The 26,639-nt window shown below is 39.4% G+C and overlaps 1 protein-coding gene and 1 pseudogene across 6 annotated transcripts in view; one reads left to right on the forward strand and one right to left on the reverse strand.

Annotated features, from left to right (window-relative positions):
* LOC109445154 (histone deacetylase 9) overlaps window positions 1-25,000 on the reverse strand; it is a 537,678-nt gene extending 512,678 nt beyond the window's left edge. For 3 of the 6 annotated variants that reach the window (XM_088797711.1, XM_088797709.1, XM_088797708.1), the window contains exon 1: window positions 24,669-24,805. The gene's annotated coding sequence lies outside the window, so the exon portion shown is untranslated. Of the gene's footprint in view, window positions 1-24,668 lie in introns of all 6 variants that reach the window. The other 3 variants (XM_019727304.3, XM_074340819.2, XM_088797707.1) reach the window with 3 other exon arrangements.
* LOC109445179 (large ribosomal subunit protein uL1 pseudogene) lies at window positions 6,705-7,330 on the forward strand (annotated as a pseudogene).
* Window positions 25,001-26,639: the final 1,639 nt, after the last annotated feature.

Below are 26,639 nucleotides of genomic sequence, written 5' to 3' on the forward strand. Positions count from 1 at the left end.
TCAAAAGAGATGTACAGCAGCACACAATTATAGAGTACATCTACCTTTCGACAAAATAGCCATCAGTAACCTTAAGAACATACATACTAGGAAAATGTACTAAAATAATTATGGAGGATGGATTTTTATGCGATTTTAATGTAATTTATTTGTTAGTGTACATAATTTAATATTTTTTTAAATTATTTTTCAAATATAGTTAACATTCAATATTATATTAGTTTCAGTTGTACAACATAATGATTAGACATTTATATACCTCACGAAGCAATCACAATTATAAGTCTAGTACCCATCTGGCACCATACATAGTTGTTACAATATTATTGACTATATTCCCTATGCTGTACTCTACATCCCCATGACTGTTTTAACAACTGACAATTTATACTTCTTAATCCCTTTCACCTTTTTCACCCATTCTCCAACCCCTCTCCCATCTGGCAACCATCAGTTTGTTCTGTGCATCTGAGTTTATGTTTTGTTTGTTTATTTTATTTTTTAGATTCCACACATAAGAGAAATTAAATGGCATTTGTCTTTGTCTGATTTATTTCACTTAGCATAACACCTTCTAGGTCAATCCATGTTGTTGCAAATAGCAAGACTTTATTTATTTTTATGGCTGAATAATATTCCATTGTATATGTGTACCACTTCTTCTTTATCCATTCATCTATCGATGGACACTTAGGTTGCTTCCATATCTTGACTATTGTATATAATGCTGCCATGAATACAGGGGTGCAGATATCTTTTTGAATTAGTGTTTTGGATTTCTTTGGATAAATACCCAGAAGTGGAATTACTGGGTCATATGAAAATTTTATTTTTAATTTTCCTAGGAACCTTCATACTGTTTTCCATAGTGGCTGCACCAATTGGGAATCCCATCAATAGTGCACAAGGGTTCCCTTTTCTCCACATCTTTGCCAACCCTGCTTGTTGATTTATTGATGATAGCCATTGTGATGGGTGTGAGATAAAAAGCTCACTGTGGTTTTGATTTTCATTTCCCTAATGATTAGTGATATTGAGCATCTTTTCATGTGTCTGTTGGTCATCTATATGTCCTCTTTAGAGAACTGTCTATTCGGGTCTTCTACCCATTTTTCTTTTTTTTTAAATCAGATTTTTTTTATGTTGAACTATATGAGTTCTTTATATATCTTGGATATATCCTTTGCAAATATCTTCTCCTATCTAGTAGGTTGCCTTTTTGCTTTGTTGATGGTTTCCTTTGTGGTATAAAATAGTTTAATTTTAAATAATGGCTATATTTAATAGCCAGCATGCATAATTCCTGAAAATTGAACAATCTGGCTCTCACAACTCAGTGTAAGCCAGCTCTAGTACACCACTGCATGGAAATATGGCTTGTATACCTACCACTCTGCTGTATCTGTTCCTGCTAGAGCCAACATGGATATGCAGTGCCAAAGCCAATGAACTTGGATATAGCTATCTTTTTTCACCTCTCTGCCACATTCTCAACCCTTTCAATTACTCTGCCATTCTTTTTCAGATTCATCTTAGGACTTTATTCAACCACAATGCTCCTTAAATGTTCATATTATTCTAACTCAAGTCCCTTTTCCTGCTCATTTTACAAATCCTGTCTAGGTAATCTCACTAATGACTTCAGTTAGCAACTATTCACCAATAACCTCCAAATCTCTATCACTTAGCAGATCATGTTGTTCTGCTAAGCTCCAGAATGGATTGCAAACTGCTTTATGAGTTACATCCCCTTCTTATTTACTTACTAATGAAGTAGATAGTTTGTTAATTAGTTGCTTCTGTCAGTCTCTCCCACTAGGCTGTAGCATCTGGGGCACATGGAACATTGTGACTCTTTCCTTGCCACATCCTTGGAGTCTAGCACATTATCTAGCACAGAGCAGTTACTCTGGGACTCAATGAAAGTACAAATGAATAACCAATAAGTATTCAAATTCAACAAGTACAAAACGGAATTCAGTAAATATCCCTCCAAACGTATTTCTCTCCTGAATCCCAAACACAACGGACTGGTGCCAATATCCAATCCGCCCCATCTGAGAGAATCCCAGACTGTCCTTGGCCTTGTTCTTTTCATCCAGTCATTCATGACAATCTACCTCCTCATCTCCTAAATATTCTTCAGAGCAATTTCCTCTTCCCCATCATCACTCCTACTACTTTAGTTCAGACTCACTCTTGCCTGGACCACTGCAGCAGCTTCCTGAGCTTCTTGCCCCCTGTCTCTCCCTATTCCAACTCAACTACAAAGTGCTACCAAAACAATCTTTTAAAAATTATGACTATGGCTCTCTCCGTTTAAGAATCTACCAATAGTGCTCCACCACCTAGAGGATAAACCCCAAACTCTATGCCCAGCACTTACACAGCCCTTTGTGTCAGGGCTCCTCCTGGCTTCCCAGCCTCATCAACTTCCACTTTCCAATGAGAAGCCCACAGTCCACTTGCGCTCATGTGGCTGCAGCTCCTCCACCCTCTTTCACGTCTCTGAGCCTCCTTACATGTACTTCTCTCCACCTGAAATATCCTTTCTCTGTTGTCCATGTGGCAGTCAAGGCTCATCGTAAGTACCTTTGCTGTTGGGAAGCTTTTTTCATCCCCAAGGCAGACCCCTCCTCCATACTTTCATAAATAACACTCTGATCCTTCGACGACTGCATTTATCCCCTTCTATCATGATTACGTTTGAGCATTTATTTCTCCTCCACTAGACTGTGAACATCTGTCCCAAATCAACTCTATCTACCAAACGGACAAGCACATAGTAGGAACTCAGCAAGACTTGTATGATTATAAAATGACAAACAAACCATTTATTCTGCAGAGGAAATACATATTCAAGTAGCTTCTGTCCCTTTTGAAACCACTCACCTTGAAAGTTATGACTTAGTTTAATGACAATGGCATTATTCCAAGCACTTTTGGAAGTCGACTTTTGAGAATTGTCCAGGGAATGTTCTTTAAATTATTTCAAATGTGGCCAAAAAAACCATCATTCTGAACAGATCTGAGGCCTAGAAACAATCATTGGATGTGTGATAAGATTGTGTGTAGAAAATGAGGAATGAGATATGTAAAAGATCACGTAATGATTGATGTGGGGGGACTGACTAATAAACTGCCTCAGAGGCATACCTAAAGAAAGAACCTCAAAAAATATTTTGAGCAAAGCCCATACTTCTTAAAGACATTTGCAAGTTCTTGAGATGATTACTTTGCTAGACAATATTAATGCGGATGTATAAGCATTGTCAACTTGCTTGATCCAACTCATAAAGCTCTTTAAATGAGTATGTCCCAAAGAGTGGCCTATGTGAACAGGTATTACATTGGGGGGTAAAAGAGAGAAACTGGTGATTAAAGAAATTTAATACACAGTATTTAATAAAGTCAGAAACATTTCCCAGACATCTCAGCACTGTAATATCTGAAAGTGACTCTCCATCAAATCTACCTATGGTACACAGGGTTTCTCAAATTCTTTTAACTTCATAATCTGTTTTTCTTGTAGATGTTGTGGGATTGATGTTCCATATACTTGGGGAAACGTTGCATTGTGTAGGGCTGGATGCATCTTAGGGCAATATGATTTGTAACCTGAAACTGCACTGATACCCAAAGCGATGGATGAGGCTGCTGAGAATTTTCTTGATTCTCCCAGCCTTACATAGCGTATCCCATTTATCCTTACAATATATCCTTACAATAATCTTATAGTACAGGTGGTGCTTGTGCCCCTGATTTACAGTTTAGGGATGAAAGGCTAGGAAAACTTAAGTAACTAGTCAGATACCACTGTTCGCAATAGAGACACAATGTCACCCTGTGCAGGCCAACCCGTGGACTCGAAAGCTTAACCTGGATATTGAGTAGGTTCTTACTTGCTCTACCTGTTGGATTTAACAAAAGCTCTCATGGAATGCACTGTTCCTTCATAAATTCTCTATTTCCACATAGCTAATTCCTATTTACTACTTGAAGGTTGATTTTATCCACTTTCCCTGGGACCCCTTCACAGCCAACTGACTAAAAATAACCATCCCGATGGTACCTTTTTCCTTTCGTAGAACTTATAAATTTACTATCTTATACAAACTGCACAGAAAGGCCAGATTCACACAATCTAAATTTTTGAAAAAAGAAGAAAAAAAAGCTTTTGTCTGGCTAATAAATCCCTAGTAAGAGACAAGTTTATCTAGCCTAACTGCATTTCTACTGCTTTCTTAGGGTAAATTTGGGTAAATACTATAATAATAAATTTGAAATATTACATTAAACATTTCTAAGTATTTTGGGGACTATCATGTCATTTTATCTCAACTCTGAAAAGAACATAAGTTTTTATAAACAAAGAACCTGAGCTTTAAAAAGCTAAATGCCACAACAAAGGGAATGGGTAGATCCCATTGCCTCGCACAATATCAGGCACATAGTAGGTACCTATCTGATGATTGTGTAAATGACTGAGCAAGGCTACATTAAACTCTGATACTTTTCACATGGTAGCACTCCTTCCACTGAGGTGTATCAGCTCCATATACAGCAGACACTGCTGACGCCTGCCCGCATCCCCTCACCATCACAGCTCGAATGTGTGCCCACAGATTCCCAACTGCCAAGACTTCCATTTTGTTGCCCGAGGGTTTTCCCTGGACCTGCACAGCAGCCTGTAAACAGTCTTCGACTAACGAGTAATGGTTCTATGGTGTAAACCCCAGCTCCCTTGCTTATCAGGTAGACAATTCTAAGGGGTGCTACGTACAATTAAACTCCAATTGCCCCAAATGATAGGTGGTTTAATACATGCCTTTTCTGACTGCCTTCCCCATGCCTACTTATGTGTTCTCTGCGTCCTAAATAAACTACCTGCTATCAAACCTTTATCTCAGGGTTGGACTCTGGAAACCCAAACCATATACTACAGAATAGAAAAGAAATTTCTAGTTTTAAAATCTAAAGGTTAAAAAGTGAAGGATGACATAAATAAGTTTAATCGCATTTTTCAAACAAAAAAACATTAACTAGCCACTATTTGCCACTGCATAGTAAAAAGATCTAAATTGGGAGTTAATGTTAGTACATGAATTTTAACTTAGGCATTTTCTGACACAAAGAGGAAAGACGATTTTGAAAAGTACAGAAAACACTTTAAAAATCTGTTGGGGAAAGTGCCATTTTAATAACCACAGTAGGCCTTAAATCTAATACCTTCCTCAGGTACATAGGTTGAGAAAAGTGAAAATTCTCACTTTTTTTACTCTATTCTTTTTGAAATAGCTTTTTAAAGGGTGTGTGTGACAGAGAGGGTGGGGAAGAGAGAGAGAGCAGGGGAGGAAAGAGCAAAGGAGAGATCGGGTTGTATTGTGATGAAGTCCTCTAATTACATAGCATTTATTAAACAGTCCTCAGATTTCTGATCTTCAGTAAAGCAAATGCAAACTATCTCCCCATATACCTACATTTGATGTCCCTGAGGATGTCTTTTCATTTATTCAAAATTTGCCAAACTTCTATGGAGAATCACTAGGATTTACTTGTATAGAGAGAGAATGAAAGACACAAGAGGTCTCCAAGCTAGATGGGGAGACAGAGAAGTAAACAGATAGTTACTATTCAGGGTAAATGGAGTGCCCAGGGTATTTGAGGGTCACAGAAAAGATGCTCCTCACTTACACAGGATGGGGGGGCGGGGGCAGGTAGGTTGAGGCAACAAAACTGGATGAAGATTCTGACATGATGCTTACTTTAAAACATGGTTCCCCACACTGAGCCCACCATATTTTATTTAAAATTAAAAACTATAAAATATGAACACCTTACATTTACCCTAAAATAAAAAGACCTTCTTTTTAGATTTTGTGATTGCAAAATTTGGATGAGCTCATCAAAGTGGGTCTCTGTCATGCAGGGTGTCATGTGGGGTCTCTGCTCCCGCTCCCCACATAAGAACGCAGGACATGGTGAGGCCAAAAAGGAACACCCACAGAGCCATAGATAGGAGAGTCATACTACTATATTCTCACTGGCGGCTGGGTTGGAGACACAGGAAGCAGGAGCCACACGATCCGCAACCCGCCATCCACTTCTCTGCCAACCAACGTCACTTGCTAGCTGCAATCCGCTCTTGCTAGCTCAGTCACCATCGTCTTGCTAGCCCCCCATTTTCTGCTATCGTAGCCACAGCAGTTATATTAGTTATATTATAACCAATGGCTCACTGGTTACAGCTCACGGCCAACTAGCCACAGCTGATGGCCATCCAATCACAGTCGATGGCCATTTACTACCGGAGTGAGCACCTTTCCACATGAGGGCGAGAGCCTGGAAACTACACTCCTGGCTCTATCCCCACAGTCTCTTTTCAGTTTGTAGTGTATTCTTCCTTAGCTCTAGAGAATCTACCTAATCCCTGTCTTAAGTAGACAGCACTGGTGTAGAAGAAGGAATTTCAGAAATAAGATCTGAACTAAAACCTGAAGGAAAATCAGGAATTCTCTAGATGGGCATAGGGAAGGGATTCTTCTAGCAGAAATGTATAAATGATAACACTGAGCGATGACTTGGAACTCTTAGAGCAGTTAGATTAGTACAGCAGCATAAGACATGTATAACTCCAGAATATTATTATCAATGCAAAACAGAAACCCATATTGTCTTTTTCGGTATTTGTGACGCGAGGCAAAATGAGCAGCAAAATCTCCTGCAACACCCTCTACGAGGCGAAGTGGCAAGTCCTGCATGGAAACCAGCGCATGTGTGGGAAGGTTTTGGAGATGGTGGGGCTCCAGATCAGCTTGAGAAACTATGACCCTCAGAAGGACAAACACTTCTCGGGCACCATCAGACTTCAATCCACTCCCCGCCCCCAGTTCTCCGTATGTGTTCTGGGGCCCAGGAGCCTTGTGAGGAGGCCCAGGCTGTGCATACCCCACCTGGACATTGAGGCACTGAAGAAACTCAACAAGAGTAAGAAACTAGTCAAAAAGCTGGCCAAGAAGTATGATGTCTTTTTGGTTTCAGAGTCTCTGATCAAGCAGGTCCCACAAATCCTGGGCACAGGCCTGAATAAGGCTGGCAAGTTCCCTTCCTTGCTGACCCACAATGAGAACATGGTGGCCAAAATCAAGGTAGTGAAATCCACCATCAAGTTCCAGATGAAGAAGGTGCTGTGTCTGGCGGTGGCCACTGGCTTGTACACAAAATCCACTTAGCTTTCAATTTCCTGATGTCATTCCTCAAAAAGAACGGGCAGAATGTTCGGGCTTCATAAAGCAAGACCACCAGGAGAAAGCCCCAGTGCCTGTACTAAGGCACAGCTTAATAAACCATACTGCTACCAAAAAAAGAAAAAAAAGAAAGAACGAAACCCATATCCATTAGCAGTCACACCCCATTTCCTCTTCCCCAGCCCATGGCAACCACTACTCTATTTTTGTCTCTGATATCTTATATAAAATGAATCAAACAATATATGACCTTACAAAAGGCCTTACATGTCTAGCTTCTTTCACTTAGTATATAGGTTTCAAGGTTTATCTATGTTGTAGCAGGACTCAAAACGTCATTCCTTTTTTATGGCCCAGTAATATTCTATTGAGTAAATATACCACATATTGTTCATTCATCAGTTGGTGGCATTTGGGTTGTTTCCAGTCTCTGGCTATTATAAATGGCTATCAACAGTCACGTACACATTTTTGTCTAGAAATATGTTTCAATTCCCTTGGACATATACCTAAGAGTGGAACTGTGGGGTAATACGGTAACTCGATATTTAACATTTTGAGGAACAGCCAAACTGTTTTGCAAAGTGATTGTACCATTTTATATTTACAAAAATGCTAAGGAGTCTGAAGTCATCTAGAAGGCAGGTGAGCTACTCAGTCTTGAGGCTGGATAGAGTCGTATCAAAATTTTAATTTCAGAAATGTCAGTTTGGAGGATGATTAGAGGATCTGAATAAGGCATAAAACTCAGTTAAGATTCTACTGCAAGTGAGCTAGGTGAGAGAATAAGATAGTCTAATTAGGACAGTAGTAATTGGAGTAGGGAGGAGGAATTGGAATTGAAAAGAAAGGGGAAGAAAAGGGAAATTGCTTTTAGAAAAGATTAACTTAAAACTTAAATTACCCCCAAATTATGAGTATCATAAACTTAAATGCCTAACTGATCAGGCAAGTAAGGAAAATAAATAAAGGCAAGTAAATAAATAAAACAAGACATAAACAATAGGGAATGGTGGGGACTATAACACAGAAGAAAGAGCACGCCTGATCTGAAGGAAGCAGGTATGAGTGGCCTCCGACCACCTGACGCTATGGGGAACGGAGGTGTAGTGCTGTCAGATCATCTCCTTGGTCAAGAAAAGCCAAAATCTAAGTTCTATGTTAAATATCCTGATTATTAAATATTGCCAATTAATGCAACATTTCTTTAAATTCTATGCAATATCAACAAAACATGCCTACAAGCTGCCAATTTGTGATCTCCCTATCACAAAGTAAAAGAAACAGTGAGCCAAGAGTCAGAGTATGCCTACCAAGAAGAGGTGGATGAAAGAAGATTCCGTAAAGGAGACCAAGGAGAGAGCAGAGGCAGAGGAGGAAACAGTAAGGGTGTGACGTCCCAGAGGCTCAGGGATGACAGTTTCCAGAAGGGGGTGTAGTAAACAGTGTAAAATGGCACAGGGAGCTACTTCACACTGGGAATTGAAAAGCAGGCTTTGGGATTTGATGACTATGAAATACAAAATATGAGGAAAAGTGAAAAAATATTTGGTGACTGGAAGCAAAGTAGAGAGCTGAATAACTTAGCTTTTACTCTTTTCCCAAACCTTGTTTTCTTCAAAAGTCAGCATAAACTCACGAACACCAACTCTTCAAGTCTCTCAGAAAAGAGCCAGATGGGATTAACTGCATTGTCCTCTTCTGCTGATAGTAATGGACTAATCCAATTTAAAAAAATGCGGTCCTTTAAAGACGTTTAGATCTCTATCTGTGACACTTGGTCCTTTCAAGCTTGCAGTTATAAAAAGCGACTACTAACATATATATATAAACAAGAAAATGTGGGAACCGTGTATATAGCTTTGCCTGTGTGTAACGGAGGCCCAAAATAACAGTAGCTTAGACAAGATAGAAGTTTCTTACTCGCTCACATGAAACTCCAAGCTGTTATAGCAGCTCTGCTTCAAGAAGTCATCATCCTTGCCCCAGGCCTTTTAAAAAAGTTTGTTGCTCTGCCATCCTTAGAGAACTTGCCTCTTTAGCAAGGTTTAACAGAGTAGTCCCCCACGTCCAGCAAGGGAGAAGGCAAAGAAGAGAATGCACCCCTCTCTTTTGTCGGCCCATCACGAAGTTGCACAAATCACTTCTGCTTACATCCTCAGGTCAGAACTTTGTCACACAGCATAATGCCTAGCTGCAAGAGAAGCCAAGCAATGTCATCTTTATTCTGTGAGGGTCTGTCCCCAGTGAAAATTCAGGGCATCTATGTCTGAGGATGATGGAGAAAGGGGTATGTATCGGGGGAGACAAATTGCAGTCTCCACCACAGAGTGGTGTTCAGTTTTTTAAGATTCTGTTCTTAAAATTCTATAAATAATTTATATTTTGGTTCAGTTTTACAGGAGAATATAAATCTGGCCTAACCTTTATGCTTAAATATTGGAAACATAGCAATGTAACATTGCTGCAATTTTGGCTTCAGCATGCTGGTATTTATGACAGTACCGAAGAAAGTTAAAGTTAATTTTAATTTGTTCTTACAAAATTATTTTCCTAAGAATTCTAAAGCAACTCTACTCTTCTTGCCATGCTTAACAACTAGATTTCAAAAGACTACATTAAAAACTCAAATCATAAAATTAAAAAAAATCACTGACATATTCCTACAGCATATGGAATGATACTACCTCAAGGATTCTTTTAAATTAACACAGTCAATTGTGTCCTAACTGCCAGAAAACTCTTGAAGCACCACAATATATGCACTATAGCAAGACATGCTCCTGAATTTTGACACTTTATTCTCATATTAGTTCACAGTACTATATTTTGCCATTCAAATTCTAGAGAAATTAAAAATAAAATAGTTCACCAGCACATAGATCACTACTGTTTGATATGTGAACATTCTAAAGGCTGACCCATGAAGAAGAGAATCTCCTAAATGAATATAAAAAGGAACTCCATAAAATATGATACAATTTAAAAGACAGTAATTTATTTGTAGATCACTCTGATCTACAAACTCAAGAGTATATTATTTCAAAGCTACTTGGCTTAAATCCTTCTAAAAAACAAGCTAATGGGAACAAAGTCCTTCACCATAGTAGCATCTTTTATCTCCTTAAATGCGTGTAAATTATTATATTTAGCAAATTTAACTTCTAGATGTATGACTGGCTTTCCTTAAAAATGGTTTTAAATGGCTAGGGTGATGACCAAAATCATTACACGCAACACAGGATGTAGCTGACTATTATTAATTTTTGAAAATATATGTATAGTACAAAGTGTTCATCATAGAAAGTTTGTACACCACTGAAAAGTAGAAAGAGTATCACAATAAACTGCACTACACTGAGTATTAAATACTTAAACGGTCTCCAAAAATGATCTTGACCAACAAGATTTTACCTGGAAAAGAAAACAAATACAGAAGATCCACTTCCAATAAAGATAAGGTAACAGGCATGGAAATCTCCCTCCTGCTTGAAAAAAATGGAAGTGCTGTACAAAATATATGAAACAAGTTTTCAAGACACTGGATACCAAGCAATGATCCTTGAGAACGGGGAAATAAGGCAAACCCTAAGAAATGAGAAACTGATGACATGAGCCCTATGACTGTCCCAGCTTCCAGACCATGGCCCTGGGAAAGAAAACCGAGACAGAGCCCAGCACGATGCCTACACTGAAGAGATGTATGTGAGAAACCAGGGAGGTGAGAGCAGCTAGAAATCTCAGGACAGAGTACCAGAGGGAAGAGGGCTGAACAAGAGAGATTGCCAGAGATCTGTAAATACCCCTCAATATTTAGCAAAGTACAGCTGAGCACATGTATGCAAGGAAACAACCCATGACCAGGGAAAGAACCACCTGAAAGGATTAGAGGGAGCAGTACTTTGCACTCACATGGGGCTGGGAATGGTGCCTGTTCCCACCAGCCAAACTGGGAAACTTATAAGTCATGGGGTTTGGGGTGAATACTCAGAAACTTATCTTAAAAGTGAGACCTGAAAGAATCAAACTGTTTCTCAGTCTGTAACTGCATCTCATTTTTTAAAATGCTCAAAAAGGTTTCTAGGGATATAAAAATATCCAATACTCTACAAGGGAAAATTCACAGTGTCTGGCATCCATCAAAAATTACCAGGCATGCAAAGAAGTAGGAAAATATAACCCATACTAAGGAAAAAAATCTACCAAACAAAGTTGACCAAGAACTAAAAAAAAAAGATTTTAGAATTTGCAGCCAAGGTCATTGTAACAGTTATTATCAACCTACTCCATGGAGCTTCAAAAAACAATGTTTTAAAACACCCAAATTGAACTTCAAGAGATGCAAACTACAATGTAGGAGGTGAAAAACACACTGCTAGTGCACTTGAGACAAAGCCATAGAAACTATCCAAAATGAAACACACAGAAAAAAAGAATAAAAAAATAAACAGAGCATCAGTGATCCTAATATACATGGTGTTGGAAACCAAGAAAGAGAGGAGGAAGAGGAGGGAAACCAAAAAATATTTGAAAAAAAATAACTTTTTTTTTCAAATTTGATGGAAATTATAAACCCAAAAGTTCATGAAGCTCAGTGAACACAAAATACAAGAAACATGAAGACAGTTATACCAAGATATATTATAATCAAATTATTAAAAGAAATGAAAAAGGGAAGGTCTTTAAGGACATGTTGTATATAAAAAGGAACAAAAATAAAGATGACAGCAGATTTCTCATAAAAAAACAACAATAATGTAAGTGAGAAAACAGTACAGCAACATCTTTAAAGTATTAAAAGGAAGAAACTGTCAATCTAGAATTCCATATCCAACAAAAACCTTATAAAATGGAGGCAAAATGAAAATATTTTCAGACCTGCAGGCCTATGCTACAAGAAATTTTAAAGGAAGCTCTTCAGGCAGAATAAAGGTATGAAAAGCACAAAAGGAAATGAGTGAATGAAAGCAATGAAGAGCACTGAAAATGGCAACTACATGAGTACAGTAGTTTCCCCTCTTCTCCACAGTTTCACTTTCCATGGTTCCAGTTACCCATGGTCCACCACGGTCCAAAATAATAAATGGAAAATTCCAGACATTAACAATTCATAAGTTTTAAATTGAAGGCTGCTTTGAGTAGGATGATGAAATCTTGGACCATCCTGCTCCTTCCTGACTGGGACATGAATCATTCTTTTGTCCAGTGTGTCCACACTGCATACTGGTGTACGAGCAACCTGCCCATTAGCCACTTAAGAGCCATCTTGGTCATCACATGAACTGTGGAAGTATCACAGAGCTTGTGTTCAAGTAATCCTTATTTTACTTAATTATGGCTCCGAAGCTCAAGAGTAGTGATGCTGGCAATTCAGATATGCCAAGGAGAAGCCATAAAGTTCTTCCTTTAAGTGGAAAGGTGAAAGTTTTTGACTTAATGAGGTATTTTTCCATCTCACATCATCATCATCATAAGAAGGGTGAGTACAGTACAAAGATATTTTGAGAGAGACCGTATTCTCATAACTTTATTATAGTAAATTGTTATAATTGTTATATTTTATTATTTGTTATTGTTGTTAATCTCTTACTGTGACCAATTTATACATTAAACTTTATAATAAGTGTGTATATATAAGAAAATATAGTATATGTAGGATTTGGTACCATTCATGGTTTCAGACATCCACTAGGGGTCTTGGGCTGTATCCCCTACAAGTAAGAGGGGACTACTACAAACATAAAAAATTTGTTTTTATTATGACTATCTCTTTAAAAGATTATTTGCTGTACAAGCAAAAATAATAATGTAATGTGGGGATCAGAAGATAAGTAAGAAAAACAGAATAGAGCATGAAATAAATTTTAATGTGTTTTCAACAGTTACTTGAAAATTATAAATTCACACAGGAATATTTTAGATTTGCTATTCTAGAGAAATTAAAGCTATAGCCATTATCTGAAATCCCATTCCATTTGGCTTATCCTTTCCCATTTGGCTTGAGTGGTCTTAGCATTATACTTTCAAAAACGTAACTTAAGTTGAATTCATTAAATTTATTTTCATAGAGAAAAAGTAGTAAGTGACTCCAAAAGGTGTTCTTGTTAGTAAACAAGAATAGGTTTGGCAGTGGCTTTTGCTGAACTTTATAAATAAAGGCAAACTATTACTGTTTCACTACAATGCTAAACTCATCAAATATTTATTTTAATGTAGGCAACTTTTTTAATTTGGGTCAAACAGATAAGTAGGAGATTTAAAAATGTATTTATAGCACAAATCACAAAACAAAGTTCTCCTCCTCACTCCCTCCATCTTGCCTAAAATGAACCTAATGCATAATATACATCAATGGGGATTTTTAGGAGAATTCAGGAAGGCTAGGGGAAAATAACGAAGCGGTACTAGCTTTTCACCATTAAGAGGCAGATGAAAGCAATCAAGAGACCAAAACACAACTGGTGATTCACAAGTGCAAAATCCTATAAATTGCTACTGAGTTTTTCTCCTATTTTGTGAAACCTATTCAGAAGCATATCTACAAGTTCTCTCAATGAGTAGCCCTGTGCTGGAATGAAAGTGGAAATAAGGAGATACAGAGGAGAGGCATCTTTTGGGTAGTGAGAAAAAAGTAGGTTCCAAGATGAAAATCTAGTACAAACAAAACTGCCTTGGAAAATGAGGTAACTCACTATAAAGTACAGCTTACAGTCTTTTGTGTGTTTAGCCCTGAAGAGAAATTCTGATGCACACTCAAGTTTGGGAACTACTACGCTAGACTAAAAAAATGAACAAAAGGCAAGAATGCAGGCTGAAATCTGTGCATTCAAATTCTGCCATTTAAGACAACTATTAAATCTCCAGCAGCAGAGAATGAGTGGAAAATGCTGAAGTGTTTCTGCTTCTCAGCAGAGTTTATTACACTTTATTTGAATATTTAGTCTCTATAACCACTATATATCACTAGATGCAGCATTCTTGGAAGACATGAGACACTCTATGTGAATACCCAAAACTGGGACTCAATAAATGTATGATGGATTTTAATCTAAGTCTTGCTCTGGAAGTGCCACCAGTTGCATAAAAGACGTGGCCACTTAGAAGAAGTAATTCTTGACTTTCTAAATGGAAAATCCTATTGTATTGATTTCATGCATTTTGACACCAGCTGTGAAACTTGTTATGGTAGGGTTACATCTTACATAAGGATTGAGTTATACTTATGTTTAAATACCTGTAATGCTTCTTCGTTCTTCACCTGTACCAGAAAGAGTAAAAGGACAAAAAAAGCAATGGTAGAAGAGAAGGAATATTTTTAAAGAGTATAGTAAATTTGAAATTTGTTCACAATATCAGCAGACATTAGTGCATCAAATATAGGCTAGCATAGCATAAACATCATTTTATACAATGCTGATGATCATGACGATGACATAGATAATCCAAGGTTAAATGGCTTGTTAGGAAAGAAAAAGATTATAACAGTGGAACTAAAACAAAACACAAGGAAACCTGGGCCATTAAAAAAATTTGCATGTAAAACTTATCTGATACAGTGATCAGTGTCAGGCCTCTAGACTAACAAGGAAATGATAAAAAAAAAAAAAAAAAGATCCTATGATGGGATAAGTGACGAGATGACATGCAATGTTGTTGGCCATTTGGGAGAAGAATGAAACCAATTTGATGGAACATATTCCTCTGTGTCAAACGTGAGATAATTTACTTTGTCCATCTCATAACAATATTCAAATACATCCCATTACAACCAAAAAATGTAGTTGTGCTGGAGATGTGGGCAAGTAAGTTTGAGAATAGAGTCCTTCTGTCTGGACCTGGGCTGTCTACTAGCCTCATGACACTATTTTATAATTCAAATTAAAATAAATGCAGCCGCTTATCCTGACTATTTGCATTGCTCAAAGGTCACACATGCCTATGACTATGGTACTGGAGAACACAGATATAGAACATTTCCATCATGATAGAAAATTCCATTGGACAGTACTGCTCTATACAATTGTTAGAAGTGCCTTGTGTACGAAGGATGAGATCTAAAAGGAGACACACACATGCATGCAGCTTATAATTCACTCTTTTGTTCTTTCAGAATATTTCTCATGTAAGAGTTGCTGTGCTAGGCATTCAGATTAAAACAAAACTAGCCCCTGCTCTCAAGGAGCTCACAGTACAGTAGGAAATAATGATATATAAACAGTTGGTCAATCAGCAAACATTCATTGGTCACCAACTTTCTGAAATGCACTTAATACTGTGGAAGAAAACGAAAACCAGTAAGCAAGTTCTCTCAGCCTTCAGAGGGCTTACAACCTAGTTAATGACGTGTAAAATGTTTTAAGCAGCAATTAATATTTGGGACTAGGTACTTCAAAGTGAAATCCATGAGTTTGTCATGCAATTTTTTTTTTCCATTTTAGGTTTGCACCAAGATGATAATCTGAAAAAATAAAGTAAGTATAAATGTATTCTAATTAATTTCTGAGTAATCATCTTAAAACTAAATACGGCCACTAAATTTTTCACTCCCGCACTAGCTGTTGGTGTTCTCAATCATAAGGCCAAATAACATGTAATTTGCTAAATGAATAAAGTCTGATTAGACAAAAGGTGAAGATGAATTGAGTCATCACCGAACACATGGTAGCACAGGCATCCAAAGGTACCTGCAGTATATGGTTAAAATCATCATCATTTGAGAGTGAAGATGATGTGTACGTACATCAATCTCTGAGTAGTTTCTATACAATCTGGTCTCCATTGCTGCAGTCTTTGGACACGGCTTACACATCTGATTTGGAATTCAGTAACTTCACAATGCTAATCACATCTTTAAGAGACCAAAAAGACGTGCGAGTTCTCAAGCGATACCTTTCAGTAAAGTTGATATCTGATGATTTACCGGTACAGTTTTGGTCATGTATGAATTTAGTCCGATTAGTCTGAACCAGCAAACAAAGCCTTGAAGTTAATACTGTTTTCTTTTAATCTACTGTTTAAAAGGACATGTTGTGCATTTCTATTAATATAAAACACAGAAACAGATTAAATAAGAACAGGATCTGAGGCTACATCTCTTTACTCTTCAACACTACTACACTGGCACCGTAATTTCAGCAGCAGAATGTATTTGCCACATCATTAAATGTTGTTCCTTTTCATGTCATCAGTTCTGTTGTTCATATTTAATATTTGCTCATTGGTTTTTGGTCTTATAATTTGTGAAAGCTACAAGTGACAGTATCTGTATTTATGTTCCTACATACTTAATTAAAAGGCTTAATTGGAATAACTTAGGTTCCCACTATACAGAGTTCCCACTATATAGAAATATATTTTAACAGTAATCTTGGTTAAAATCAGAACACTCTTCCTGTGGCATTTTATTGGAAGAGAGGGTGCTCATTAGAAGGCCAAACCTTCTCTTCCCTCCTTTCCATCTAAGCATGGGAGGCCATGGATCTCTAGTGGGTCACAGAGGAAATTGAAAGAAACCACAAATACATATGTAAATCACTCCATATATTAAGCATACTACAATTTTTCAAAACTAAAAAGATGCTGGGTAATAAAATGCGAATTCCTTTAAAGGCTTTACTCATACAGTAGACTTTTTATTACAATTTCCTAATCAACTAATACTATAATTCAACTTGTAAGCCTGCGCGAACCATTGACTGTAGTCCTAAATTACTGAGGGAATTTAGAGAAGAATGAGATTGTGGTCAGGTGCAGAAATCAGAGAAAGCACCACAAAGGAGGAGGAACATGAGTTTGGCCTGGAGGAAAAGGACAGCACAGGAGGTGCAGCCTCCAAATGGGCAAGTCTCCAAAGAAAACCCCAGAGGAGCAGAAGTCGGATTTTGGTGAAGAGCTGGCCATTGTCAGTTCTGGAGGTAGCAGGCTCAGAAAATGCACTGAGAATGCGAGGCTGAAATAAATCTGTGCTATTTCGTACTCTCAGTTGCAAAGGGCAGAAACTCAATTTATGGATAATTTGCTGCTTACCTAACATAATCCTAGAAAAATCAGCTGTACAACTGCTTCAAGATTAACTAGATGCCGAAACTGAAAAGCTGTCATTGTTTGTTTCCTACTCGCCGCACGCACGCGCACACACACACACACACACACACACACACACACACACACACCTTGACTTTTCTTTACATGTTGATTTGTTCTCTGAGGCAGGTTGTTCCCATTATCTAAAATCTAAGCCACTTGCTAGCTCCAAGTTTAGGGCTTAAATCCTTAAAGCAGAAAGGCAGGGAGCAGCAAGAATTAAAAATGGAAAGGTAATAAAGATAGACTAGGTCGAGTCCATGAGAAAATCTGGGTGACATGCTAAGGAGTTTGGGCTTTAGAGTTCAATCCAGCCTCAGCTAACTAGAACACCTAAAACCTCTATGAAAAAAATAAGTTTATTTCAAGAATTCCTGATCTGTTGCTTGCTCTAGATTAGGTTGTTGTAGTCTATCCTTATCAGGTGGAGGGTGGTCAACAATTCCCCTCCTGGAAAACAGTCTTACTCGGGAAGGGCAGACATCTGAGCCCAGGGGGGGCCATCCCAATACCTGGTCATAGTGGAGTGGTCCATTGATAGACACTTGACCTAACAAGCCAATCAGTGCGTTTTGGGGTATTCAGTTTTAAATGTTTACATTTTGACTCAAATACCCAGGGAAATCTTTAAGTCTTCTTTATACCGTGCTGGGACACAGGGCACAACTCAGTAAAATTAACAGAATACAGGTGAGTTCCCACACTGAGCTTGTAGAGCAGCAAGGGGATCTGGGCCAATGATTCCAATCAATGGAACTAGATCCATTTAAAGAAGAGATTTAAGTGCATAAAACAGAAGAGGAAAAAAGTAGAATACCTATGAATAGGATACAGAGGCACCACCGAGTAGAAAGAGGGACTGAGTAATAGAAGAAAAAAGGAGGAATGTCTGAATAGACTTTTCAAGTAGATCAAAAACTGAAAAAGCTATAGAAAGAACCCAGTGGCCAAAGAGGCGATGAGAATTCATAATGTTGCCTGATTGAATTTAATAGTGGCAATCTACATATAGGAGAGAAAGGATACACAGAGCTTTTGCTTTTAGCCAGAATGATAAGTAGAAATAAAAATACACAGCCTCCACTTCACATTCTTACTTTTAGATGGAAGAAAGACCTGTAATGTGTACTTCCTGCTGGGAAAAGAAAAGAAGGCATGATACAGCATATTCTCTCACTCCTCTCTTTAACCTTGATCTTCCACTACCCAGTTCTTTCAAGATGAATGAAGGAACCCAAGAGCAACTGTAGTGCTGACATTCTCTTCAGTAGGAGAAACAAGTTCCTCCCCTGGAAACTTCACTTACTGCTTGTGAGTATGGGATGTATATACTACAAGACTGTGGGCTTTGCAATCAGACCTTGATTTCATATCCTTATAAGCTATTTAACCTTTCCAAGTCTCCATTTACTTGGGGGGAAGACGGGACACAGAACTAGGGAAATCTGAGCTCAGTTGTCAATGAGGAGATACAGATTAGGAAAAAAAAATCTTTCCTGTGAAGTGGTTGGAGCAGCAGGCTGTGCTCAACAGACCCTCATGTCCCTACACAATGTCCCACAGATCCATGTACAGTGGATCTGAGACGGTCTCTGGCTCTGTTCTCTCCTGTAAAATAAGGGGAGGCCACGCTGCAGGTCCCCCAAAGCACAGTGCTGGTTCCCTACAAGGATCAGTGGCACCAGTCCCTCAAATATCTTTTGCATATAGAATACATTAGGGACTAATTAAGTCAAATCCTAGACTAACATAGTATGTGCTAGTGATTCATCTTTTTAAATATTTCTACTCCTTTCTTACCACCGCTGTTCCTAAATGAGGTCTCACTACCATCATTCTCCTAAATCCTAGAAAAGTTTTCTTTCTAAGGAGTTGCATAATTCCAGCTACTCTCCAATTCAATCCCATCTCCCGATGGTCATTATACCTATCCTGGTCAAAAACTTCAACATTTCATTAAGCAATGATTTGCTCATATTTTTTTCTCCTTCTTTCCTTCAGCAGTAGACATTTGTCATTTGTTTTGGCCATCAGCAACTGAACCCCATTATTATATATGGAGAATCCTCTCTCTGATGATACAGAGCCCACTTCCACTATAGAAGCTGGTGTGCCAACACTGACCACACTATCTCACTGAATCCGTTTTTCAGAGCGATTGTGAGCATTGTTTCTGATTGAGTGGCTTCTAAGCCACATCTCCTGACTATCCCAGAGACTCTATGAGATAGTGAACGTGATTGACACATCCACAGGTGGCCGCCGATAAGTCATGCCCTCGTATATAGTCTCCTCCCCTTAAATTTGGGTGCAATACATGACAAGCTTCTAAACCAATAGAATATGGTAAAGGCGATGGATGTTACTTCCTTGAATACATTATGTTATATGGCAAAGGTGATGTCGACATCACTCCTAAATGTTACAGAAAGAAGGAGATAGGTAAGGACTAATACGAATGGAAAAGTGATGACTGTCTTATCATACTGGAACATGAGATTCTTCCTTGCTGGCTTTGAAAAGTAGGCTGCCATGTTGTAAGACTGTCTGTGAGAGGGTCCCATGGCAAAGAACAGCAGTCAGACGGAAGCCCTGTTTGTGAGTGGCCTCTGACTGACAGCTAGCAATAAAATGGAGACTTCAGTCCTACAACCACAAGGAGATGAATTCTGCCAACAAGCTAAAGAAACTGGGAAGCAGATCTTTCCCCAGTTAAGCTTCTGATAAGACTGCAGCCCTGATCAACACCCGATAAAATCCCTGAGCAGAGGATATGGTTAAGCTATGTGTGGATTTCTGAGCAATGAAACTGAAATAATAAATGTGTGTTGTTTCAAGCTGCTAAATCTGTGATAATGTGTTACCAAACAATAGAAAACAAATAGAGACAATATCCTCTAATACATTTATTTAATGCTTAAATTCACTAATTATTTAATGCTTAAATTGACTAAAGTTTGTTTCGATTTGCTAACAAGTATCTTGAGTGATTTTTGAGTGATCCAAATCTTAACCTTCCTTCAGTGGCCATTTAAATTCAACTCATCACTATTCCATTCAGACTAAACTAGCCCACACCCATCTCCTTCTTCTGTAGAAACAGGAAGAAAGTACCATTTCCAGCAACCTCAACTCTTCTCAAACTCACTAACAGCATGCTATACTCTCTCTGGTGCAGCAAAGAATATAAAGAATGGGAGTTTTCCTCTCTTTGGGGCTCTAAGCAGAATTAATTATAATAAATAGCAAACCACACTTGAATAGTCACTTTTTTTAGCATTTCACATTCAAAATGATTTGGGTAAGCTCCTGTAAACCACACATTTAGGGAAAATGACGGTAGAAAACATTATTAACTTAATAGAGAGAGCCTGGTACTGTCTGCTTATTCAGAAATGCCGAAAGTATTTTCATAAAATACATGCGAGCTTGCAGAAGATTATATATTTCTATGAAAATACAATGCTTTCTTCTGCATCCTGGATAATATATTCCACTTTTGAATTTAACAATAGTCTATCACCTTGATTGTGGGCAATTGCCCTGAAAAATTCTGGTGAGATTTGAAGGAGAAGCTATTTGGGAGGATGAAAAAAAAAAAAAAAAAAAAAAAGTCATAAGAATATCTTCTCTAGAGAAAAAGAAGTTGCTCTCTGTTTATTTTTAAGCCTGATTTATCCAGATACGAGATCTACATGGACAGAAATGAGTAGATAATTGCATAAACCCTCTGTTCACTTCTATAAGTTCAGCTGAGGAAGCAGAGCTAATAAGAGAAGGTGGGTGTCCTGACACCCAGAATAACATGATCCCTAATCAGTATTGGCTGGCTCTCGAGTGGACAGTCCATTGCTGCCTTCTGTCAATATTCTCTCTTCTCAAAAAATCACGTTCTCAGTTCCATCACCAGTGAGCCTGATGATTCTCAAGCTTGACAACTGTGCTAACAAACTTCAAAGCAGCATTGGCCAATAAAAGGGCAGTGTGCAGTTGATAAAGTGGGGCCGGTGTGGGCAGAGGGATGTGAAAGAATGAATATCCCTCAGTGGTGAGTATGCTTGTTTTAGCGCTAGCTATAGGACTCATGGTTCTCCTCCATCAGCAGGTAACAATAAGGGCTTATCCCCTTATGACTATATTGACTGATATAAAATCTGACCTCCACATCTACAAAGTTAAGCGCTTTAAAAATCTAAGAATGTATAAATTTATGAAAATGTCATGACAGCCACCAGAGAAGCTTGCTGTTATGAACAGAGCACAGGAAATATAGATTTATCCTTAGCTTCACACTGATTCACTAGTGTGTGACCTTGGATCTATCAGTGTACCTGCTGCCTCCTTCCAAAAATAAGACCAATATGTCTTCCTACCTGTCTCTCAAATGTTTTGAAGAATCACCGAGAAAGGTAAGAGTTATAATAACAAGCTAGGAAACAAATGTACATATCTGAGGATGTGTGCAGTTTAAATTAAGTATGATGTCTTTATTGAAAGGGAAGGCCTTTAAACAATAAAGCCCCCACCAATTTAAGCATTAATATAAATTACATTTTAAAACAAACAAACAAAAAATTCACTGAAGCAAAAGTTAAAAGCCACATTTGGATGCAATAACAAAAAATGTCCATAACTACAATATTTCGCTAATGAGAAGGTACAGATGCTACATACAGAAGGATTTTATGATGTCCATATGTTTCTCAAATGGCTCTCCTTGTTAGCTAGTATTTCTTCACATCTCTGTTTAACAATAACCTACACCTTCCCCACTGCATGGGTATAAATTACAGCATGATATGTTAGGATATTTAAACAAATTCAAACTAGAGGTAATTCTAATAAAAAGAAATGATTACAGTATAATCCTAAAACAGCCTTAGATGCAGATATTAATACAAATCCGAATTTCTTGTATCATCTAAACGAGTTAATTAAACAGGTTATCTGGTCAGTTGGTCTTATGATTTAAAACTCCTTAAAACCCAACTATATTCCAAATACACCCCAAATATATATAATAAGTAATTATGTATAGTGGCAATAACTTCATAAAGCAATTCTGTCTACTATAATGTTGGACATAATAATGGTCACAGAACACTCAATCACAAAGGTCTGTGACAATGTATAAAATTATCTTTTATAATTTCAGAAGGGCCATCATTATTTTTACAGAAGATGGCAGTTTAATATGCTAACCACTCTCTAGCCAAAGAGTGTTTGGTCTGACTTTTTAATAAAGGCCAGCCCAATAGGCTAAATTGCAAGGGGAAAGAAACAGGAAGACTAAAGTTAAAAAAAAAAAAAAAAAAAAAATCAGAGAAAAAACCCCTCCTAACCATAATTTAGTATATAATTTTAAACTCTTAACTTCCTTCTGTACAACCTCATGTGCATCTAACGGTGTCAATTCTGTAGTGAAGATGATCAGTTCAGGAGGAGACCTGGGAAAGCATCTCTGCCTCTAGCTGGCAGCCTAATAAGAAAGGTCAGACTCAGGATTTCCACCCTACAAGCACCTGTTTGTGACTGGAACCTACATGAAGACATTTGCTTTTTCCTACACAGAAAATGAGGTATTCCCAGCAAATGGTCCTCCTCTTCCTGAGACTTGTCTCATTCAAACACAATGGATGAAAATAAAATTACAAGAACGTTTTACAACCGACTACGTTATTTGTTGTTTTGGAAATACAATATTTTTGTTAAGCATTTTAAATGCAAATGCTTTCCAGAAGGCACATCAGTGATTTGGTGTTTGGGTAATTAAATTGGTCCAAACTAGAACAGTGGTTTAAAAGGAAAAAGAGGACTAATTATCTGTGGTAAAAAGCAAATATGTTGAACAACAAATTTTCAGTCACAATAATTTCCATAATAAACATCCAAAGTACCAAAGAGTAGTTCAAAAGATATCCTTTCCAAATATATTTTAATTGTCCTCATTTACTAACTGCAACTCATTCTGTGCTGTTATTAATTACAGGATTAAAAAGATTTCTAGAGCATCAGAAAATAACATCCAGACCTTTTCAAGTGTCAAAAGGTTTTCTTTTCAAATAATTTAAATTACTTTTTCTTTAATATGGCTTCTCTATATACTTCTTTTTCTTAGATTTCAATAATGCTTGCAAGGCTTGAAAACATTGCTTGTACTCCAAATACCTGTAATTCCTAAATCTTACCCTTTATAAGAAATCTCAGCACACACCAAGAGTATTTAGTTGTATAAGCATTGTTATACCCTTTGGGGAGGAAAAATTAACTCTTCACTTTCTTTTCCAGTTGAAGTTAAACTTCTTAAGCCTTTGTATGCCACTCCCACATTTTGCATACACATATACACATACAATATACACAATATACACGTATAATGGGATATATGTAGATCTCTCATTTCTCACAGAATTCAAATGTTATATAGTTACCTAATGTAAAGTTCCTTTTAGGAGATTACACACACCTCCCTGCCACGGAAAACAAACGCGACAGATCTTCCTGAAATTAGAGCATAAGAGACTCACTAGAAAATTTCCAATTCCATATCACACTAACCGCGTCCTAGGCTCCCCGCTGTAGGCCACCTCTCCCTGACAACCGTGCCTGGAATCTGGAGAGCAGCTCGGTCCCACTCGATCACACCACGGACGCACAGGCCTCTGACACCAGCACCACTCACTGCGGACAAGTGGGCGAGGGCTTCAAAGCCAAACAAACGCTGCCCGCCAGGCGTTCAGGGAACGCCCCCGTCTTCTGACAGTCTCGGCTGGCGTTTAATTCGCTAGTTTACCTTAATAAGCTGACGATTCATCACTCTCCTGCCTCTAGCAAGGAACTGCTTTATCTCCCATCCCCCAGGCTCCGGAACTTTTCTAAAACCCAGTATTCTGATGTATAGACTTGGAACTGAAGTACCCCACGAAACATCAAAGGTACCCCCACTAAGGAATGCTCCCCTCAAGCAACACGTTGGCAGTACAACTTTTCATTCATAATTCGACTCCAGCATAAACTGGGTATGTGTGAAGGGGGAGTTCGGAGGTGGGGGGGTGGGGGGGTCACGCAACCGACCCCTCTCCTAGGCTTATCCAGCCAGTGTAAGAGTCTACACCAAAAAGATCACCTGGCACCGAACTTCTGACAAAGGTCCCCCTAAACCACCCAACCTCTGGGTAGCTAGATGCAAGCACAGCGGCGTCGGGGTCCGGACTGGGGTGCCGTTAACCTGGGGAACCTGGGCAGGGAATTCAGGGGCGCATCCACGGGACACTTGCTTCCCAATTCCCAGGGCATCACCCGAGCACAAGCCAAGGACCGAGCTGTGGTGCCACTCACCTCCGCCCGCTCCTGCTGAGGCTGTCGCGCCCTCCTTCTCCCGGCTCCCGCGACCCCCTAACTTCTCCCCCTTCTCCAAACAGCCATCTTTCGAGAGGAGAATGGCGAGGCAGAAACCAAGGGGGGATTGAAAGTTGACTCGGGGACCGCCGCTGCTCTGCCAGCAGGGACTTAGCGATCGCAGCAGGCGCCGGGGCAGAAGACCGCGGCGGGCGCGGCGGGAGCGGCGGGGCCGGGTCGGTGCGCGCTGTGCGGTGTGCGGGACGCGCCGCCGCCGCGGTCGCCGCGCAGGGGTTGGAGCTCCGGAGGGCGGCAGCGCGCTGCTGCGAACTGGGAGCTACGAGCTGAGCGGGTGGCGGCGCGCTGAGGATTTGCTAAAAATAGCAACACTTGGGGAGGGGGGGCGGAGGTGGGAGGGAGACGGAGAGGATGGGCGGGGCCGGGTGGGAAGCGAGGCAGGACCGGCGGTGGGAGCGCGGGCCCAGGCGCTGGAGACCCACAGGCCCGGGAGGCGCAGGCCTGGGTGGGGGACGAGGGGTGCGGGGACACCTGGGTACGCTGCCGAGGCCCGGGAAGGAGGCACTGGGGGCAGGAGGACCCAGAGAGCCCCCTTGGGTGGAGCGGACGAGAGCTCAGGGCTGGACCAGCGATTCTCCCGAGAGCCAGGACCAGGCACCCAAGATTTGGGATTTCTCAAGCGAAATACGTCCACGCGAGGCGCAAGGTGATGGGCAGGCGGCTGGCGCACGGGCTTTTCCTGCGGGACCCCTTGGCAGCCAGCGGCGCCAGCGAGGACAGTGCGGGGAAGGAGCCCAGCCGCCGCCGCGCCCGCCCTCGCTCCCAGAGCCTGGCCGCTCAGGTGCGAGCCACTCGGCACCCGCTGGGCCACAGCTCCGCGACTTCTTTTTGAGAGAAGGGAGCGTCGTGGGGCGGTACCTGCAGCAACCCCACATATGCTTGGGGCTTAAAGAATCATTCAGGGAATTTAAAAGAAAATGCTACATTTGGGCGTTTTTTTTACGGACCAAATGGGGAATGTGAGGAAATAGGGTGACTGCTGTTGGAAACCTGAGTTAGGTTTGTCGGGATTTTAAGGCTGAAGGGAGAGCACCATTCGCTGTGAAACCAACCCTCATAGAAGGAATGCAGAGTTAGGAGGTGGGAGAATTGACAAGGTGGTCCATTGAAGTGGCTAGTATTTTCACATTGTGGAATTTTTTTTGAACTGCTATAACTTAGTCTGTATGCGTATCGCTAATACCTGTAAAATCATCTTTATAAAGCATAGAACACTGAAAGATGTAAAAAAGAAAAGAAAAAAAGTGTAATCCTAAACATACTCGTCAAATGCTAACATCTGATCACTCAAAGAAACTAATATTGATCGTGTGTATAATTTGACCCTCAAAAGAATTAAAGATAGTGTCTCTACATATGCACTTACGTTTTCCTCCAGTTCACCTAAAACATACCTGCTTCGTAAATTATATGGATGGAAAGAACAAGAGTATTGTAACCCAATGCTATCATTTTCAGAGGATGGAACTGGATCCAGAGGACTAAAGGTAATTTGCCCAAGGTCTCACAGTTAGTGGCAGGGTTCAGGTTAAACCCTGGAGGGTAGTTAGGATTAAAACCAAACTTCCAATGCCGTAAGACTAGGATAACTTGGAGAATAGTATAGGACACCATAGCGGTATTGTGTCTGTAATTTAATTGAAAATACTTCAGCATTCATAGTAGAATGAAGGCATGTGATGGTCAGATTTAACTCTCACTTTGCTCTTATTAGGAATTCACAGTACAGGGGTGGTCAGCTATCCCTTTAAATAAAAAAGGTCACACTCCTAAGGCTGGTGGTCCTAGAGATTCAGCTAGTTTACCTTTCTGTCTACAATAGGGATTCTGTTAATTATTAGTATGATGAATCTAAGTACTGGGTTCTCAGTGGTGAGATCTATTGTGTTGACA

Source organism: Rhinolophus sinicus, chromosome 4, assembly GCF_057876585.1.
Source record: "Rhinolophus sinicus isolate RSI-liver-muscle chromosome 4, RSI-T2T, whole genome shotgun sequence".
In the NCBI taxonomy this organism is placed as follows: Eukaryota; Metazoa; Chordata; class Mammalia; order Chiroptera; family Rhinolophidae; genus Rhinolophus; species Rhinolophus sinicus.